The sequence below is a fragment of the Camelus dromedarius genome, chromosome 30 (genome assembly GCF_036321535.1).
Source record: "Camelus dromedarius isolate mCamDro1 chromosome 30, mCamDro1.pat, whole genome shotgun sequence".
Lineage (NCBI taxonomy): Eukaryota > Metazoa > Chordata > Mammalia > Artiodactyla > Camelidae > Camelus > Camelus dromedarius.
Genome location: NC_087465.1, coordinates 21,155,509 through 21,177,714, shown reverse-complemented (window position 1 = coordinate 21,177,714; position 22,206 = coordinate 21,155,509).

The window sequence follows — 22,206 nt, the reverse complement described above, 5'->3', positions numbered from 1 at the left end:
AAATAAACATTAGGTAGAACTTGCAAAGTGAAATACTAGTTTTAGGCGTATGGTCTTGAAAAATGATGATTGATCTTTTCATTGTGCTTTTGTACTAGAAAGTTAATAAAAATTGGAATTTCAAGACAGTTTATGTCAAATCATGTCACTTTAGACCATAATATATTTTTCAGAAGCACAAATTAATCATCTGCATTTTAATTGATTTTACTCCAGCATGTTTGTCTATAAATTTCAAAATTCCCTGTCAACAGAGCAAAGAGATCATTCTAAATTGTGTCCAAGACACTGAGATTTCTAAAGTTGGCTTAAAAAAAGGGAAAACTGTTAGGTACACACTGAGATAAATAATGCCGGAAAAAGAGCTAAGAATGATTAACTACAAATTATCCCCCAGCATTTTCACAGTATTTCTCCCAGCATTGTTATTGGAAAGTTGATGTATTGGGCAATTTGTAGGATTTATCTCCCTAAATGGGTGTGTTCATACAGAGAAAGGAAGAGAGGGAGAGAGAAGGGGAGGAAGGGTGAAAGGGACAGGGGGAGAGTGGGGAGAGGGGGGCAGGGGGAGAGAGAGACACATGCTCAGATCAATGAAGGGAAGATAATTTGGGTAAACGTAGCTTGAGGGGAATGGAGTATCTGAATGTAGACATTTCAACTAGGTGGTATGTTAAAATTACAAACTTGAAAAATCTAAGGTGATAAAATTGAATGTTCCATGTGCGCTGGAAAAGAATGTATTCTGCTGTTTTTGGATGGAATGCCCCATAGATATCTATTGAGTACAACTGGTTTAATGTGTCATTTAAGGCTACCGTTTCTTTATTAATTTTCTGTCCAGACGATCTGTTCTTTGACATAAGTGGGGTGTTAAAGTCCCCTTCATTTATTGTATTATTGTCAATTTTTTCTTTTATATCTGTTAATATTTCCTTTATTTAAGGGCTTGCATATCAAGTGTGGATATGTTAATGAGTGTTACATCCTCTTCTTGTATTGATCCCTTTATCTTTATATTATGCCCTTCTTTCTCCTTTATTATAAGACTTTGTTTTAAAGTCTATTTTGTCTGGTATAAGTATTACTACCCCAGTTTTCTTGTCATTTCCATTTGCATGAAATATATTTTTCCACCCCTCAATTTCATTCTTTCTGCGTCTTTAGTTCTGACATGAGTACCTTGTAAGCAGCATACAGATAAGTCCTGTTTTTTTAATCCAAACAGACACACTATATCTTTTGCTTAGAATACATTTGTTCTATTGACATTTAAAGTGACTATTGATAAGTATTTATTGTGATTTTGTTACTGGTTTTCTGGTTGTTTTTGTAGTTCTTTATTCTTTTCTTCTTCTAGTTTCTTCCCTTGTGGCTTGATAATTTTCTTTAGTTTCTTCCCTTGTGGCAAGATAATTTTCTTGTTTCCGTTCTCTCTCATTTCTGTGTGTGCATTGTAAGTTTTTGATTTGTAGTTACCATGGGGAAACTACAAATATATGTGTTATATATGTTGACTTATAGCTGTATCCACTTGATTTAGACTGATAGTCATCTAAGTTCAAATACATTCTAAAAGAGCTACGTTTTTTTACTCCCCTCCCCCACATTTTGCGTTTTTGCTGTTATAGCTTACAACTTTGCATTTATCTATTCACTATTTACTGTAGTTTTGGTTGACTTTATAATTTTTTTTTCCTTTAACCTTCACACTAGCTTGTTTAAGTGGCTGATTCACAGCCTTTACTGTATAATACATCTACCATTACTTCATATGCTGTGCCAGGTTTGAGCTGACTTAGTCTCTCCTAACTGTGTACCTCCCTTGGCCATGTGGAGCCCTCATCCCAGTGTGGAGCTGGGGCAGAACAGGGGGGGCCTGAGTGGGCATTCAGCTCTAGCTGGGGTGCCTGCAGGGGCTGTTGCAGGAAACCAGTCAGAATCCCAGGCAGTTTCAATCTGCTTCCTCTGCCTTGTTTTGGGAGTAAGCAAACATGAGCACACAAGCGAAGTCTAGGCTCTTACAGCCCTCTGTTAGTCCCGTTGGTTTAAACCAGCCGAGGGACTTCTCTGGTGTCTGATCCCAGGGCTGGGGTGCCCTCTATATGGTTCAACATGCTCACCCCCCAGGGAGGGGAGATCTTTGAGCCCATGTAATCCCTCTGCTCTTCTGCATCTCCTCCTAGGGGCACAGGTCCTGATTTGATCGCTTCTCTTCCCTTCCTGCCCAACTCCATGTGGATCTTTCTTAAAGCTTTGGTTGTGTCAGAGTTTTTCTCCAGTCCCCAGTTTGTTTTCAGTGAGGATTGCTCCCTATGTAGATGTAGTGTTGATATGTTTGTCAGAGGAGGTGAGCTCCACATCCTCCTACTCAACCATCTTGATCTCCCCTCTATTTCTAATTCTGTCTACACTGCAGCGTGCTCAGCACCAAAAATTTAGCTTCCACCCATTACCATATAGTTGATCCCTTTTATCCATTTCTGCCTCTAAAAATCAAATTTTTAAGTTAATCTATTTAACTCTCATATATAACTTAGCTTTTACCTTCCTCCCTGACAATATTGTTTGTTTGTTTGTTTGTTATTTCTTTTTTCCCAAAAACATTGTCAGGAAACTTGGCTCACCAATAGAAGCCAAACCTGATAGGCCCAGTTCCTGAGTTTGTCACCAGCGACAGACAGCTGAGCCACTTGGATCAAATCTTAAATTCTGACTCCTATTCATGGCAGTTTTATAGGGGAACAGCCTGAGAACTTGTCCCAGCTGGTGTCCCTCACTAAAATGTATTGCCCTGAGATAGTCACTTTATTGGAGAGCAGGAGCATGAGTCCAAATGTGAGGCGCCTCCCCTAGATCTATGCAGTAAGATTGGATCATCAGGGTTCATAAATTCAAACTGTTTCCTTCCAAATACAAATTCTTCTTTTGAAATACAGTGATAGATCTTAAACTGAGAAAACTCACTAGTTGAACTTTGGGGTAACTTTTCTTAGTATCAAATGTAGGTTATCAATTCTAGTTTTCAATAACTCAATGCTAATATTTGCTTGCAAAATCAACAAGGGGAATTGTGTTTTGTGTTGACATTTCATAGCATTTTGGTGGCCATTTGCTTACAATTTTCTTCAGCCTTAGCCATGTCATCTGTGAAATGGAGAGAATAATGCCTACCTTACAGGGTTCGGTGCGGCTTCAATGAGATACTTCAGTGAAGAACTTAGCTCAGTCTAGGCCAGTGTATTTTCACTCGGCGAAGTTAGTACCCTTCTCTGGCTTTGTTCATTTTATCCAATTTCTTTCTTTCTTTTTTAAAAATTTTTTTGGGGGGTAGCTAATTGGGTTTGTTTGTTTGTTTTAAACGGAGATGCTGGGGATTGAACCTAGGTCCCGGTGCATGCTAAGCATGCACTCTACCACTGAGCTATACCCTCCCCCTATCCAATTTCTCATTGGACAGTCACCTATCCTGACTAATCCTTGTTCCTTGTTGGTCGTAAACAGTGCCTCTTGTTCATGTCAGAGTGCAGGTGCTAGCCCACAGACATCACAGAGATGCAGGATGCATTCTGCTGGTGTAGGATAAAACGAACACCCGTGGCCATTCACCTTCTCCTTGAACTGTTTTGAGCTGCTCCATCTAATACCAGTTGATCCTTCCCACAGTGGGAATTGCACTTAAACCTTTTTTAACCACAAGTGACCAATTATGTGCAAAATGTACTAATCTCATACAACAAAATTAACTGAAACCCTAAGCACCGTGATAAGAACTAAGAAGACCCTAGTTCCTACAAGGCTTAGCACTTCTTTAGTATATTATTTGATAAACAAGTTTTTAAAAGTGAAATGCAAAGTCTTCTAAATGGCAACCACGGTCTTCAGAAGTCTGTCCAACCCACTTTCAGCCTTATCCCCACCTTTCCTTCCAAATCCACCAGCCCTCTGCGTCAGCTACAGAGCTGCCTTCACTCCTCCCATAACACGCTTTAGTCTTACCCCCTCTTTGCCTTTTCACACACTGTTCTCTTTGACTCCATTGTCCTCCCCATGGTCTATACCTAATACAGCTAAACCGTTTACATCAACAGCTCTACAGCCAGTGTAGGAAGTGAGTAAGATTTCACACTGAAAAGGCATCGGTTCTCCCTTAAGATCAGGTCTCCATTCAATCTGCTTTCTTTTGATCTCTGCTGCCATTTTGATTCAAGGCCAAGCCACTGTTAGACTTCTTTTTTTTTTTTAAACACTTTTTAGTGAGTTATAGTCATTTTACAATGTTGTGTCAAATTCCAGTGTAGAGCACAATTTTTCAGTTATACATGAACATACATATATTCATTGTCATTTTTTTGTTTTTGGTATTATTTTTATTGGAATGGGTGATTCTGTTTCCAATATAATGTAATTTTTTCTGCTTCCCTGAGAAAAATCAAGCATTAACCTCGCCATTCTAGAAGCTAGAAAAACCCCGGTTTCACCTCTGTCTTTCCCTGTGAAGTGTTGCTATCCTAGGCTGGACAAGTAACTTCACAAAATAGTAACAACTGCCTAGCACCCTTCACCTGATTATTAACACCAAACACTGTATGTACAAGCACTTGAAAACTAACACTTTATATTTGTCATTATTCTCACTTTACAAATTTAATTAAATAAATATTTAAGAACTGTGGGGTTTTCATGCAGGAAAAAATTCTAGAGTCATTTTTTTTTTTCCAAATTGGAAGGTACAAACCTGGTAAACACAAATTCATGTTTTTTAAAAGACATTAGGAGACATTAGAAATTGATTTGCGTCAAATTTCTGAATAACAGAGCAGAAGAATATGTGTATTAATTGTTTGAATTTTATAGGCTTTTAATATCATTAAGTATTTTTTTTAATTTTTTCAAAATTAAGGAATCAAGACTGACAGTAACCTTTGAATTAGTAGACTACACCCCACAGTTATTTTATCATACTTTTTCCAAATAAAAATGGAATTTAAATACTTTATTCCTGAAAGATTTTATATTGGTATAACTGCAGAATTTTCTGGGTTTTTTTTTTTTTTTTTGGCTTTATTGAGGTGTAAGTGACAAATAAAATTGTAAGCTATTTAAAGTGTACACTGTGATGATTTGAAATACGTGTACATGGTGAAAAGAGCCCTCCCACCTAGGTAATTAACCTACCCACCACCTCACCTGTTCATCTTTTGTGTGTGTGAGAACAATTGGTTCTATTCTCTTAGAAAATTTCAATTACATAACAAAGTGTTATCAACTACAGTCACCATGTTATACATTATATCCCTAAGGTCTTATTCACCTTATAGCTGAATGTTTGTGCTCTTTTACTAAACTCTTCCTATTTCCAGTTTTCAATATTTAAAATAAAAATTCCTTCTATAAAAAAATGGTACTTAATATCTTGATTTCCACCAAAGTAGGTACTATTAATCTTAGGATAAATGATTATTTTATGTCCCACTTAGGAAAGAATGCCATTAATTAAACCATCATGCACTGCTTTTTAAAAAATCCCATCAGTAGTGTCTCAGCATGCCTCATACCCTAAGACTAAAATACAATTAACTTTTACCTTCTGTCTTTATTTTTTTAAACATTTTTATTGAGTTATAGTCATTTTACAATGTTGTATCAAATTCCAGTGTAGAGCACAATGTTTCAATTACACATGAACATACATATATATATTCATTGTCACATTTTTTTTCTCTGTGAGCTTATCTTCTGTCTTCAGAAAAAGTTACTTGGACACTTCTGATTTTGCCTCTAAATGATAAGGACTATCTTGACATTGGAAAAAATGTAATTTCTGATAAATCCATTGCCATGTGTCTCACATTTCTTTATGTGATAGAAAATTCATCTCACAGTCTTAGTTTGAAAATATAAATGAGCCACTCATGGAGCTGGTAAATAAATTAATTTCATAGGGAAACCCAGATTCTAGACTCATCCTTAACTATGTGTGTAACTTTGCAAAGTTGCACAGCATCTCAGGTAGTGTTTTCTTGTATATAAATGAGAGGATAGACTAGAGACTGGGAAAGTCCCTTCAACTTTACTATCTATGATCACTGAATATCACATATAACAGTTGAATTCTCTAAACAGGTGGACCTTAATTTAACATTTGGAGGAAATACTTCTCACAAGTAATAAGGCTACTAAAGTGCATGCATTAAAAACTGTATAATGCTTGTTATCATGAGAACCAAAATTTTAAAAATAATAATAGCAAAAAATGTAATTTCTGTTCCAATACAGCTTTATAATATTGTCTATTATTTTGTTTAACTCAACTTAATATACCCTCTTGATTTGTAGTGATGTGGGGAAAAATTATTATTTACTGTGATATAATATTAATTTCCCTTATAAATTACAATCAACTGAAATCTCTGGCATATAGTTTGGTCTTTGTGATTCAGATAACTTAAAACCAGTGTGAAATTTTGAGGTAAATGTTTTCAAACCAGAAACATCTTTAGTTAACCATTATCACTGTAAAGAAAAATGAAACTATGGAATACAATATGGTAAGGTACAGAGTCTGCAAAGTGATTATAATATATACTCATTTTTATGAAATGTAAAATTAAGAAGGAAAAATTTCATTTGGTTAGTGAACAGCTGTACTGAACTATTGCTTTAATGTGGTAACTTGGTACATAAAATATCTACCTGTTTTAGTAGAGGAAGGTTTAGGATAAAAGTTTAATATATCCTCTGGGAATGTTAGCTCAGCATCTCCCAATGAAAAAAGTATACTATTCTCTGTGACCTTGAGAAGAATAACACAATATAATAGCTAATCATGTGAAACCCTATAAAACTAATAGTGTTGAAAGAGATCAATAAAAATATTGATGTCTACAATGAAGTTGACTTGTTACATGCTAGAATGAATATTTCCTGGAGCCAGTTCAGTGTGTAACTAGAATTGAAACTTTTGGAATTAAAGTTCCATAGCAGAATTAGCTATAGTAAAATGTGTCTTTTCTTCATACATCAGAAGTATCATGTGACTTCAAAAGCCTTTAAGGAATTTATATTTAACACTAAAATAGTTTCTTTTGTAAGATCCAATATATTTTAACCTTGAAACAAAGTATTACTTAATAGAAACCAGAATTAGTCTTTACAACTTTAATTTTTCAGAATATCCTATTGAAAATGGAACATAACTGAATGAAAAGTTCTTGTACGACATGGAGAAGAAAATTGCATACGGAAGAACCATATTCTTTCTCAGGGCAATGGAAGCATTTCACATTCCACTCATCAGACCAGTGAACCTAATCATTATTGGCTAGCGTTTATGAATGTCAGCAATATGGAAAAGTTGGAAAGGCTTCAAGGCCAAGAAAGTTTCATCTAGACTTGATATGTAAGTGGGACAGACAAGAAGCAATGGGAAAGCAGTGGGTTGGATGGGTAATACTCTGGTCAGAGACCAGGAGCGTCCTGCTCCTGCTTGGAGATCTATCCTGCCGCCTCCCAGTTAATCCCTTGTTAAATAGCTATGTTCTACTGACATTGACCCTTAGGACAGTTTATCCCTCTGTACTGTCAGAGCTTGGATCCTCAAGGGTGGCCATTCTGACCAGATTTGTGGTTTTCAGTTTCACTCACAGTTACTAATCATTGATTATTGACCTTAAAGAAAGACAGTCTTCTTTTCAGAAGGTGCTCAGGACAGGGTAGAGGAGTCAAACAATTCACTCAGAGGAATCTCCATTCAGATGAGATGAGGGAACCTTGCTGTCCCTCTTAGGCAGAAGCACACACGTGAATACCTTGCTCACAGCCAGACTGATGCACATGGCACTTCCAAAATAAACAGGGCTAGACTCTCTGTTTGGCAACTATTGCACTCCGACTCACAATTCCTTTTCTAAGGTATTCTTTTTTCACACAGGGATCAGAACTGAGCCTGAGAAGAACAGCTGGTCAGATCTTTTCATCTTTGGCCTAAGTCATCAACTTCCCGATTTGATATTTGATTGAGAGGATGAGTAATGGGCATTGTTGTCCAGGGTTCAGTACTCAGATTGCAACCGGCAGCCCTGCCTCGTCTGGGACAGGGTGATGAGAGAAACTGCAGCCTAGCGTGTCTGATACTGCACCAACTTTCTCCTCACCATAATGAAAACATGGCATGAGCCCAAAACTGAATTAAAAAAAAAAATGAATCTATCCATTCTGATTCAAGGACAACCATTTCTTCACACTTTTCATGATGCTGAAGTGTGGCATTACTAAAATCTATGTTGTTTTTTTTTTTTAAGGTACATTATTTAAGGAAGTAAAGAAGGATCTCTCTTTGGCAGTGGGAACCTCGAAAGAGCTGTTCATTATTACTTGCCTTGGAAAGAATTGTATTGTTCTCTTAATGGGGACATAGTAATTTTAAAAATCCAGAAATATAGTATTGAATTACATGGAAAAATATAAATTATGATTACTTATTTAATAAATTTAATATACTTTGATTTGAGCATCTTCAACCTAGATTTTACTACAAATATAGATAAATGATATGTCACATATCTTAGCACAAATCCTATCTCTCAGAAATGGTTTCTTTGCCAATCAACAGAAACTTCTGAAGCCACCACATTTCATTCTATAGTTTTCAAGTCATTACAGTGCAGAAGTGTATTTAATTTGTTCAATGACTGGTCCAACACTGTTCTCCATTCTGTGATACAGTGACACATCACAGCAACTAATCCCTCTGAAGTTCCTATTAGTACATTTAACAGCAAATTCAATGAATTCCATATGGAATAATATTTTCTCAAAACCCAATAGGTTTTTAAAATATATCTAAATAATATAATGGAAAGAATATCACTTATTCATGCATTCAACGTGGGTTTTTAATGCCATCTATGTGCTTCTATCAGCTCTGTTCTAGGCACTGGAGATATATTAAGGAGCAAGAGAGATTGTGCACCTCATTGAGCTTACATTCTAGTTGGGTGGTATTGACAATAGCAAGTAAACAGACAATAACCGTGTGGTTTACAGGGAAAAAATCCACTGGACAGATTGGAAAAGAAGGATCTTCTTTAGATATGATAATTACGGAAGACTTTCCTGAGGAGGAGAAATAAAAGAACTAAAGCCTGGAAAGGTATTAACCATTGGAGGAATTCAAGAAAGAGAATTTCAGGTGGAGAGAACTCCAAGAACACTTGGGCTGGAGGGAGGTAATCAAGGGAGAGGGTGGTACAAGGCAAGGTTAGAAAGGACGGGAAATGCCAGGCCATGTAGGGCCATGAAGGTCTCAGTGAAGAGTTGATCTTCAACTCTAGTGCAGTGGCACGTTTTTGGAGAGCGTAGTGCTGTTGAGGGATATGACCTGATTCACCTTTGCAGTCACTCTACCTGGAGTTGAAATGGAGGTAGAAAGTAAGAGGAGAACAATCATTTGCATTTTTATGATTCTAGTGGACCATTTCTTCCTGGGATGAAGCTACGGATCTCAAATAGAGTTCACAGTACCATAGTGAAATGTGTGTGGCTGAACATGGAAAACTGAATTCTGCACTTCAACCTGGTTACCATTAAAATGAGACAATGGAAATGTAGAAAAAATGCCTTGTTTTCCTTCACATTAGGAGATAGGGAATGGCAATCAGTTCAAGACTCAGGTTCCCTGATAGGTTGTTGATATTACCCCGGCGATCTCCATTTTATGACTTCTCTTGCAATAGATCTAAAATGTGTGAAGACCAGAGCAGCCTGAGAAAGGGGACTTTCCTCCCAACTAAAGGAAGATCAGAGAGTCAGCTGTAGCTAGAAACAGCTGATGCTTGAGCAAGATTTTATTTGTTCATTCATTTGCTTTTATTTATATAGTTAGTTGCTTAGTTTTAAAATAGAATTAGAGAGACCTCCAAAGCACTGCAATTACAAGCTGGAACTCAGAATTCCAGAGAGCTGGTTGCCAACCTCAGCTCTGCCACTTACTTAGGGCCAGTAACTTCCCTGAACTTCAGCGTCCTCATTGGTAGAATGGACAGTGGGTTGGGGAGTGGGGATGTGTTTGTTTTAAGTATTCATTAAGATAACACTTGTAAAGTGTTTAGAATATTGCATGGGGTTAATAAGCATTCAGTAATTACTAGTTTTAAAAGTGCAGAAATGTAAGAGATATGATTTTGTCCTGTGTTAATTACCTCCCAATTAAATGAAAATTTCATGGAGGCAGAAACCAGGACTGTTTTGCTCATAACCACATGCCCAGTAGCTAGCCCAGGGCTTGACACCAAGTAGCCAGGTAATCCGTTCCACTGAAGGAAGGCAGGTGGGCAAGAGGGAAGGAATGCCAGGAGGAAGGAAGGAAGAGAGGGAGGGAGTTTCTAACTAATAGAGAGTGATTCTGTTTTGTTTTTATGTTCATTTTTTTTTTTAGATTCCACATATGAGCGATCTCATATGGTATTTTTCTTTCTCTTTCTGGCTTACTTCACTTAGAATGACATTCTCCAGGAGCATCCATGTTGCTGCAAATGGCGTTATGTTGTTTTTATGGCTGAATAGTATTCCACTGTATAAATACACTACATCTTCTTTATCTAGTCATCTGTTGATGGACATTTAGGCTGTTTCCATGTGTTGGCTATTGTAAATAGTGCTGCTATGAACATTGGGTATTGTTTGAAGGAGGACTCCTTTCTCTCTCATAAGGAAAAGGAATTGCTTATTCAAGACTATTTGATAGAAGACTGAAACATGTTGACAATTTCTTGAGATTACATAGAATAAGGATAGGGACTCCAGAGAGATTTTTATGCATATATGTTACCCCTAGGATATTGCATATCTGTATAGTGTCCATTCTTGTGTCTGATCTCAATTTCTAAAATATCCCTGTGGTTTATCCATTTGTTTCCATTTTCACTGCTATCATCCTAACCCAAGACACAGACATCCTATTGCCACCTCTTCTGTGCATGCCTAGAATATATTAAACTCCTTCTAGCCCCGAAGCCTTTCTGCTTGCTGTACCTTCTCTCTAGAGTGCTCTTCCTCTAGACCCTTTCCCACTGCTCAGGCTACAGCTTAGAAATCACCAACTCAGAATGCCCTTTCTCATCCAAGAAGGTTCTCCCTCATTTTTATGATAGCATCATATATAGTGTCTTTCTTCTACTTATCAAAATCTGTAGTCATCTATCTGTTTGTTTCCTAAAATGAATGCATGCATGAATTTATTTCTGATTTGACATTCCCCCAATACTCTGAACTAGACAAGAATTTATTGAAGCAAAACACTACTGCTCTTCGTCTCTTCCAAAGACTTAATTGTGGTGGGACCTCCATGTTGAAATTAAACACGTGTTTTTCCAGACATATCAGAGAACACCTGTTAGTCACTCGTTCACTATTTATAGGAAATTAAAACCACTATGCAAGTTGCAGAAAAGTCATCTGCCTACCACAAGAGTAAATACGGTAATTTCCATCCCTTGCTCCTTCCATTCTTTGGTAAGCATCCGCTATCATGGCATGCATATTGAAATCCCAATTCAGGAATGAAAATCTGAAACCAAGCTATCTGCTTTTGTGTACTCTGGCACTGTCTCATTTGAAATAATCCAAGAATGAAAATATGAGCTAAGCTGTTTGCTTTTTTAAACACTGAACGTGTTGATCCTGAAATTCCACTGGACAGCCTTTTACTCTCCACAAAGATAAGAGTTCCTGTTGACCTTGAATTGTTCAAATGCCTAACCATATAATCCCCTCCAATAGGTTCAGGCTGAACAGATGGAATTTGAGCCAAATTATCTCAGAATCACAATCAATCTATGACAACTCTTCCAATAACAGAGATTAAAAGAGTTTTTAAGAAAGTGTTAAATGCTGAGGCTCTGAAATCATAGCACCCCAAGTCATGCATCCTTAGGAAAATTACTCTACCTGTCTAAGGTCCCTGTTTCCTCATCCATAAAATGAAGATAATAAAATATTTCAAGTTGTTGTCAAGGCAAAATATGATAACAAACATAGAATATTTACGATAGTAGCTTTTGCAATCCATATTCGCTGATACCATGATAATGATTATTATTATAATTGCTATTAGATCTTTGACTTCAAATGAGTCTTATAAGTCTTTGAGTCCAAACTTCAATGAAGTTCCAGGAATCCCCAGTGTACAAATGTTTATCCAAACTTTTCTTAAATAATTCCCATGAGTAACTGCTCAATAAATTACAAGGTAGATTATTCCCTTTTCCACCACGGCAATTATTTGAAAATAATTTACGAGCGCATATCTCTCTTCCTATTTCATGTGGGTCCTAGTTCTGTTTGTTAGAGAAAACAATTAAATTAAACCATCAGCCTGAAGATATCCTTTCAAGTCTTTGAAAATGGCTGTTATTCCCTCTCCCACCTCCACAGCACTGGTCAGTTCTCCAAGTTAAACTAAATATCTCCAGTCCTTCACATGACACAGTTTCATTCTGCTGACCTCTCTCCTCTGAACATCTTCCACTTTGTCAGTATTCTTAACACTAGTGGAACACAACGGAACAAAATACTTCAGCGTCTGTCTGATGAAAGCAATGGCTAGAAGTCCAGTTCCATCCCTTTTCCTGGACACTAATTTTCTTTTAATGCAGGCTAAGAATGCTGTAGCTTTTATTAAATCATATTGAGCTTGCTCTCAATTAAATATCCAAGTCTTTTTCATGTGAATTCCAGTTAAGCCAGTTCTCCCTGCATCCTGCATTACATGAGCCCAGAGTTCCAGTCTGTTGAAATCTCTTTGAATCCTGAATGTTTCTTTGAGCATATTAGCTATCACTTCCAGCTTAGTGTCAACTATAAATGTGATCAGCCTGCTTTCTGTGTCTTCATTTGTGTTGTTGATAAGACTACCAAATAAGATTCATCCATAGGAAGAACCGTTTGACCCCTGTGGGGATGTCCCTCCAGGTTGCGATCAGTCCTTGAATTCATACATAAATGTGTTTATTCTCTGCATAGAGTTATTCCACTCTTTGTAAATCTCCTTAATTACACTGTTACCCAGTTCCTATTCTTACCTACAAGGAAGCTGCTGTTGGAAGTGTGAAGTAATGGAATATCATTGGCATTGGAGCCAAATATAACTGGGTTCAAATCTTTGCTTTGTCGCTGACTACCTGTGTGACATCGGGCCAGTTATTGAACCTCTCTGAGCTTCTCCGTCCTACTTTACCAAACAGATCTTAATTAGGCTTGTTCCATGAAGAGTTGCGTCATATTGATCAATGAATCTCCAACAGCCAGCGTACTTCAGGCCGATTCTCAGTAAATTTGCAAAATGAATTACTGAATAAATAACTAAACAATGATATGGTCAAATTACCTACTTATATCAAGATACATTGTCTATGTTTATGTCATTTCTCTGATCTACCTGTCTAGCCCACTTATGAAAAAATGGTAGTAAATGAGATTATTAAGGTATTATTTATTCTTAAATGATCCACTACTAGCTCCTAATAACCAATGTATCTCTCCATTTTTATCGAGATGTAATTTAAACATAAAATTCACCCTTTGAAAGTGTACAGCCTAGTGACTTTTAGTGTATTTGCAGAGTTGTGCAAACATCAGAATCTTATTTCAGAATATTTTCATCGTCTAGAAAAGAAATCTTGTATCCATTAGCAGTCACTCCTCATTTTCTCTCAAACCGTCGGTCCTAGACAACCACTGATCTACTTTCTGTTTCTACAGACTTGCCTATTCTTAACACTTTAGATAAATAGAATCATTTAATAGGTTGTCTTCTGTGATTGGAATCTTCCACTTAGCATAAGCTTTGCAGTGTTCATCTAGACTCTGTCCTATATCATTACTTCATTCCTTTTTAGGGCCAAATAATATTGTTTGGATGTACCACATGTTACTTATCCATTCATCAACTGATAGGCATTGGTGTTGTTTCAATTTTCTGACTATTATGAATAATGCTGCTACGAGCATTTGCATACAAGTTTTGGGGTGGACATGTATTTTCATTTCTCTTGGATGTACACCCATGAGTGTAACAGGGACACACTGTTACACCTTTTTTTTTTTTTTTTTTTAATTTAACGGAGGTACTGGGGGTTGAATCCAGGACCTCATGCATGCTAAGCATGCACTCTGCCACTGACATATACCGTCCTCCCTACCTCTCACCCCGTTTAACCTTCTGATGAATTGTTTTCAAAAGCAATTGCACCGTTTTATGTTCCCATCAGCAGCATAAGAGGATTCCAACTTCTCCACATTCTAGCCAACACTTGTCCTTGTTCAACATTCTGATTATAGACATCTTAGTGGGTGTGTAGTGGTGTCTCATAGTGGTTTTGGCTTGCATTTCCATAATGACTAATGCTTTCGGGCATCTTTTCACATGCTTATTGGCCATTTGCACATCTTCTTTGAAGAATGCCTATCCAAAGTATTTACCCATTTTTCAATTGTGATATTTGTCTTTTTACTGTTGAGCTACAAGAAGTCTTTTATATTCTGGATCCTAGTCCTGTATCAGATATATGATTTGCAAATATTTCCTCCTATTCCATGGGTTATCCTTGGATATCTTAGGCAAACTGTTGACTAAGCCGAGGTTATAAAATTTATGTCTGTTTTCCTTAATGTTTTCTTCTAAGAGTTTCATAGTTTTAAATTCAGGCCTTTGACCATTTGGAATTAATTTTTGTATATGGTGTAAGACAGTTGTTCCATCTTTATTCTATTGCATATAGATATCCAGTTGTCCCAGCATGGTTTGTTGTGCAGGTTTACCTTTCTGCGTTGAATATTCTTGGAACCCTTGTTGAAAATCAGTTGACTGTAAATGTTTATTCCTGTACTTTCAAATGTCAGCTAGTGTCCTATATGTCCTTCCTTAGGCCAGTACCACACTGTTTTGAATACTACAGCTTTGTAGTAAGTTTTGAAATTGGTAAATGTGTGTCCTTCATTTTTGTTCTTTTCCAAGATTGTTTGAGCTATCTGAGTCTCTTGCATTTCTATCTAAATTTTAGAATAAACTGTCCATTTCTGTTAAAAAACAAAAAAGACAGCTGGGATTTTTATAGAAATTGCACTGACTGTGAAGATCAGTTTGGGGAGTATTGCCATCATAACAATATCAGGTTTTTCAATCCATGACATAGGATGTCTTCGCGTTTATTAAGCCTTTAATTTCTTTCAATGAAATTTTGTCATTTTCAGCATATAAGTCATGAACTCCTTTTGTTGATTTTGCTTGTAACAATTTTATTCTTTTTGAAACTATGTAAATGGAACTTTCAAAAATTTCAGATTTTTCATTGCTAGTGTTATAGAAATATAACTGATTTTTGCATAATTACGTGTATGCTGAAACCTTGTTGAACTTGTTTATTAGCTGGAATAGGTGCTTTTTATCCTGTCTTCCCTAGGATTTTTCAGATATAAGATCATGTCCTCTACAAATATGAGTAGTTTTACTTCTTCCTTTCCCTTTCTTGCTTAATTATGCTGATTAAAACCCCACAGTGCTGAACTGTATGTTGAATGTTGAAGTGGTGAGAATGGATATCCTTGCCCTATTCCTGATTTGGGGGGAAACATTTCAGGCATTTACTATTAAGTATGATGTTAGCCATGGGGTTTTGTAGATGACCTCTATCAAGTTGGGGAAGTTTTCTTCTATTCCTGATTTGTTAATTTTTTTTTTAATCATGAAAGGATACTGGATTTTGTCAAATGCTTTTCTGCATCTGTTGAGATAATCAGGTGTTTTCTGCCCTTTATGCTATTAATATGGTGCATTACATTGATTTATTTTCATATGTTGAAACAACCTTGCATTCTGGGATAAATCCTATGTGGTCATGGAATATAATCCTTTTTTTGTTTTTAATGTTGTTGGATTCGTTTTGCTAGTAACTCAATGAACCAATATTTTCCAAATGGCCAAAGGATGATATTACAAAATCACACATGGGTAAACAATCTATTTAAAGTACAAGATAGGCCATGAATTTTAATATAACAATGTGAAGAACTTATTAATATGTGTTTAGAGTCTACACTGAAGTTAATCTTTAAGAACCTACTATTTGTTGAGTTTTAGGGTAATCTTAGAAATTTGCCCTAGTTATACGAAAAATGTATAAAAGACAATCAGTTCTGCTTTAATGCATGTTTTGAAAATCTTAAGTTATTCCAACCGGAACTGTTAAGTGAGTGTTGTAGACTGCACTGGGCTGAATGGAGCTGTGTAGGGATGTTTAAAATGCATACAGGCACATACTTCATGACTACACTGGGCCACATCCATCCAAATCTGGTGTTACAAAGTTCCTTTGAACAGCTGTCACCACTTCTCGGAAACTCTCAAGCTATAAGCCTTCTGATGGCCAAAGCCACGTGCTCCTGCATTAAACTCTCCTTAATATTCCCATTGCCTCTCAGCTTGTTTTTATTTTTATTATTATTATTATTATTATTATTATTATTATTATTATTATTATTATTTATTATTTTCTCTGTTTTCTCTCTTACTTTGTCTTCTTCCTCTGGTACACATGGTGATGGATGTGGGAGCCCAGACAGGGAAACCTGCTGGGAGTGCAGGCACCCACTTCTGTGAGCGCCCTTCAGATATTTTTCAAGGTAAAGTACAATATGTATTACAGTATTTATCCATTTCTTAATCTTAATATCTGTAAGACTATGCTACCAATTTTATTCGACTCCTATCTGTTTCATAAATTATATTTCTACCTGTTTTTAATGTGCCACTGAGGGATTTATGTGTTTATATCCCAAACCCTATTTTCCTATCAGCCTTGCATGTATTTTTATTGAGGTAAACTTCACCTAACATAAAATTTGCCATTTTAACCATTTCAAAGTATACACACCAGTGGCTTTTAGTACATTCTCAACACGTGGAACCATTCCACTATCTAATTCCAGAACATTCTCATCATCCCCCAAAGAAATGCCATATGTATTAAGCAGTCCCTCCCTAACCCCTCTCCCACCAGCACTAACAATCACGAATCTTCTTTCTCTAGATTTGCTTACTCTGGACATTACACATAAATGGAGTCATATAATATGTGGTCTGTCATGCCTGGATTTTTCATTTAGCTTAATGTTTTAAGGTTCACTCATGTAGCTTGTGTCAGTACTTCATTCCTTTTTATGACACACTAATATTCCATTGAATGATATATGGCATTTTGTTTATTCATTGTTGTCCATCAATTGATGGACATTTGGGTTTTTTCCATCTTTGGCGATTATGAACAACGCTTCAATAAACATTGGTGTAAAGGTATCTGAGTCTCTCTTTTCAGTTGTGTTGGATATATACCTGGGAGTTGGATTGCTGGGTCAGATAGTAATTCTGTGTTTAACTGTAAACGTATATAATTATATTGAGGAACAGCAAAAATATCTCCCCTATCTTCAAAGATTATTATAGCTATCCTAGTGAATGTGAAGTAGTATTTCCCTGTGGTTTTGGTTTCCATCTTAATTCACAAGGGACAATGGTCTAAGTTTTCTTTTCTTGTTACCTATTTTTCTCGTTTTGGTATCACAGTCTTATAGAATGAGCTTGGAAGTTTTAGGAAGAGTTTGAAAAGATTTTACTTTTTGATGAGTTTTGAAAAGGACTAGTGTTAATTATTCTTTAATGTTGGGAAGAATTCACCAGTGAAGCCATCTGGTCATGAACTTTTCTTATTGGAAATTTACTAGTTACTGATTCAATCTCTTTACTTGTTATAAGTCTATTTAGATTTTTCTATTTTCTTTTTTAGTTATTTTTAGTAGCTTAGGTCTTTCTAAGAATTTGTCCATTTCATCTAGATTATTTAATTTGTTGGCACACAATGATTCATTGTATTCTTTTATAATCCTTTTATTTGTTCTACCCTTTACAATTTAAAGATCACTCCACTTGCCAAAAAACAGAAGCTGATCATTTTCTAGATGCTAGCATCTACTCTAAGAGGTAGCCAAAATCTTTGCAAAGAATCCTGGTTAGTAAAAATCATAAAGAAACATGGCGTAGAATTACATTTGACATGTCAGGCATAATAGCTAACATGTTGTTCTTTACATTTTTCACAAAGTTTAGCTCATTCCAAATGTTAGTATAATGTTAGTACTCCTACATATTTCTTAATTTTACATGTCTTTGCCCTTTTTGGTGTTTCTCTTAGTTAAGTGACTTTGTTTTTATCTTTAGCCAGAATTAACTGGCAAACAAGACTATGGTTGCCTCATATTCATCGAATAATCAAATTTTTACATTTTTTACTAATGTTCATAACCAGGTGCTTTTTATGTTCTGTCCCTTTGCAGGGGGAAGGAAGTGAGAATGAAGATGAGAATGTGTTCCAGAATATACGGCACATTCACCTCTCTTTCTTGTGTCTCTCTTCTCCATGTGACCTTGCTCCTAGTATTTGTGCTTCCCTCTCTGATTCTTTCTGGAGGTTAAAATCACACCGTTCTTTGGTCCTTTTATATCTGGGGCATGCACACTGCTATTTTTGTATGTATCGAATGGAGACAAATACACCATGTCAGTAATATCTACATCTGCAAAGAAACACAAATAAATAAAAACAAGCAAAATGCCCCCAAATCAACTTAATGAAGGATTCACTCTAAGAAATCTTTTGTAGGCATATATTTAGAATGAGAATTTTCTGGTTTTAGAGATCTTCTATCTACCTCATATTCTGCCAGAGTTTATACATGTGAGTGTATAAGTCAATAAATTTTGAATAAAAACTGCCTGCGAGATTTAGCAACAGCATGTCTTATTTATTATCTGTCTCTCAACTAGAATGTAAACTTGGTGAGGTCAGGGGCTTTGTCTGCTTTGATTATTGCTATAATCTCAGGTCCTAGAACTGTACCTGGCATGTAGTATGTGCTCAGTAAATAAGTGTTGAATTAAAGAGTGCAAAACAATTTTTTGAATAGAATTAACATGCAATATTCCTTTCTCCTAGAAGACACCATATTTTTCATCCTAAGATAGCTGGTTTACATGGACATTCATTCATCATTCATTCATTGAAGAAATCAGGATTACCATATGCCCCAGATATAAAAGTGACCAAAAGAAAAAATGGACAGTCCTTGCCCTCATTTATCGCAGCTGGGGGAGATGGACAATACACAGAATTGATAAGCAAGTTGTATAGCACAGGGAACTATATTCAATATCTTGTAGTAACTTACGGTGAAAAAGAATATGAAAATGAATATATGTATGTTCACATATGACTGAAGCACTATGATGTATACCAGAAATTGACACAACATTGTAAACTGACTATACTTCAATAAAAAACATAATCAGTACTTTCGAGAAGAAAATAAAAAGATGAGAGGTTAATAAAAAAAAGGGTGAGCGGTGTGAGAGCATGGGTGGTCGTTTTCTTCCCTGCCAGGGTGACGTTTGCACAAATAACTAGAAGATATTTCCCTGATTTAGTTTCTCAGTTCCAGTTGGTGTCGTCATGTTCCCCCTTCAAAGTCTCCCTTTCACATGCGGCACCTGCCTCTCTGCCCCCCACTGTTTTTGTGCTCCGTTCTTCCACTTCCAACACCTCCATGCATACTTGTCCCTTTTCCAGTCCTCATCAGATATCTTTCCACTGGGCTCCCAATGGAGTATGTTCTCCCAGCAGAAGATCTATCTGTTCCCTCTAAATGACATTTTTTAAAAAAACATTTGACTTATACCATGAATGTCTTATAATCAGTATGTGTCCTCTAAAGAATTTCCGCTTTTGGACATACTCTCCAAGTTCACCCTTCTAAAACTGTCTCACATGCTGCAATGTATTTCTTCCAGAATAAGGTGACAGTGTCTACTATTTTTATGTGGCCAGTATTGTCTATTGCTAGAGCAACCTGTCTTTTTACATATTTTAAAACCTTTTCACAAAAGTAACCCCAGCTAATTTTAGAAAGCTATATTTAAGTTAATTAACAAATGTTTAATCTAATACTTCATATGTACAGATAGAAACAGCCTACCAGCTTTTCATGTCCTTAAGCTAGACAACTTCACTGGAATTAGCCAAAGAGTCCCCAAATCTGAAGCCTAAAGAACCACTGGTGTCACTCCAAGAGTATTTATGTTACTTAAGGATATTTATATTCAAAGATTTCTTTTATTGTAGGTAGTTTCATGGGGGTAAAATAAAATCCCTACAATTATAGAATCAAAAGGTTGGGACAGATATTTTCTTTAGCAGGATGAGAAGAGAAAGAAATTAGCATGAGTTGAGTATCTACCGGATATAAAGGCTTGTTATGGTCCCCACGGCACCATAAAGAGCTAGACCCTAATATCCTCGTTTGACAAACGATGCAACTGTGGTCTGAAAAGTAAGCAGCCTACGCCAGGTCACACAGCTATAGTCTGGCAAAGCTCAGACTCAAAACTGACCTGGAGACCACGGTCTGTCTTTCCAGTAGTTCATGGAATGAAGCTACATTCAAACTGGGCTCCTTCCAAAGAGCAGTTAATAAAGAAATCCAACCTAGTAACCAAACAAAGAATGGTTGAGTAACATCCAATTTGTAAAGGACCCAAGGATGGTTGATCAATGAGCCATCAATTTTCATGAAAAACGAATGCATAATTTATGACAGGAAAAGAGACTAGAGGCTTAAATCCCTGCCCCCCCCCCCAACCTCAAGCAAAAAAGGTTCTGTCCTGGTAACTTTAAAAATTCTCTTTAAAACCTTTATTTTCAGCATATTTTAGGAAGTATGACAAATATTTGACAAATACTCAAGAATTGAAGTGACACTGTGGGGAAAATTCAAGACTGGCCTGCGAATTTTTGTTCAGGTGTAGAGTACACAGAGAGGGTGTCTCTCCTCCTCTTTGCCAAGGTTGCAGTTATCAAGCTGTGATGGGGGTCAGCTTCCCTCTTGGTTACTGCAGGGGAGTAATGGGTCCCCATGGTCATAATCCCCACACGGACGAGTCAGTCTTGCTCTGAGAAAAACTTGGTTGCACGACCACAAACAACAAACAACACTGTTTAAATTAGGCTAGGCATTGTGAGATTTCACATCCCTGATCATAAAAGGGATTGTGCAGCAGAGGGGAGATAACTTTGAGCCCACCAGAGAAATCACGACTGGAAAGCCAGCTCAGTTGCTCATGTTTAACTGAGGATCTCCCGTTCTCTCCCGTTTGCACTAGTATGGTGACTATATAATTTATCATCCGAAGTCGTACTCTTTAGAGAGGGTGTTACTAACAAATACTCTGGGATAACAGGCATAAACTGGGGGTGCACCAGGAAATGGAGGACTTGTGTCACCCTACTTAGTAATATCGTCTCTGTAAATAAAAAGACAAACACCTCAATTGTGCATACACACCATTTAGTGTCACAGGCTCTCGGGGATCATTTTGGACGCAAGAAGCACATGTAGTAGTACCAGCTGGAAGCACCGTCTATCGCCTGGGTAACAGAGGTCCGTGAGTAAATGAGCCTCAGCACAGGTTAGTGTGCAGAAAGCGAGAACACTGTTCTGTTCTGCCTTTTGTCCCAAGAATATGAACTCTGTGACAAAAAGGCAGTAATACAGGGTAAACCAAGCCTTCTGTCCCCTTTCCTGTGGTATCATGGCACATTTAGGTACCAGCACTTGACAAATTCTGTGGCCCTTTGTCTTATTCTGTGTCTGTCTGTGAACAATGCAAGAACAAGGAGCATATTTTACCCATCTCTGTAGCCCCAGTATCCAGCATAGGGCTGCACCATGCATCTTCAATAAATGTAGGTCAATCCATTGAAAATAGTAGGATCGAGGTTCTTCATCCTAAAAACTATTGGATTTAGCACATTGACCAACATGGAATTTAAGAAGTGAATTTTCCCTGTTGGTTGTTAAAAACCAAACTGATTGAGTTTCAAGAAGACCCTCTATGAAAATCTGAGTGCTTCTAACCCTGGCTTCTACTTGACTTTGCTTTCATATGCAAATACAGAGTGAAACCAAACACAGATCTTTTCAAGTCTGTTCCAGCATTAACAACAGACTGAGAGCCTTTGCCAGTCACTGGTTCAGTCTCTGCAGAGGCTTTTTGGTTATTTCAGCTTTGTTCTCCACGCAGGGTATCGGCGTTACCAGCCT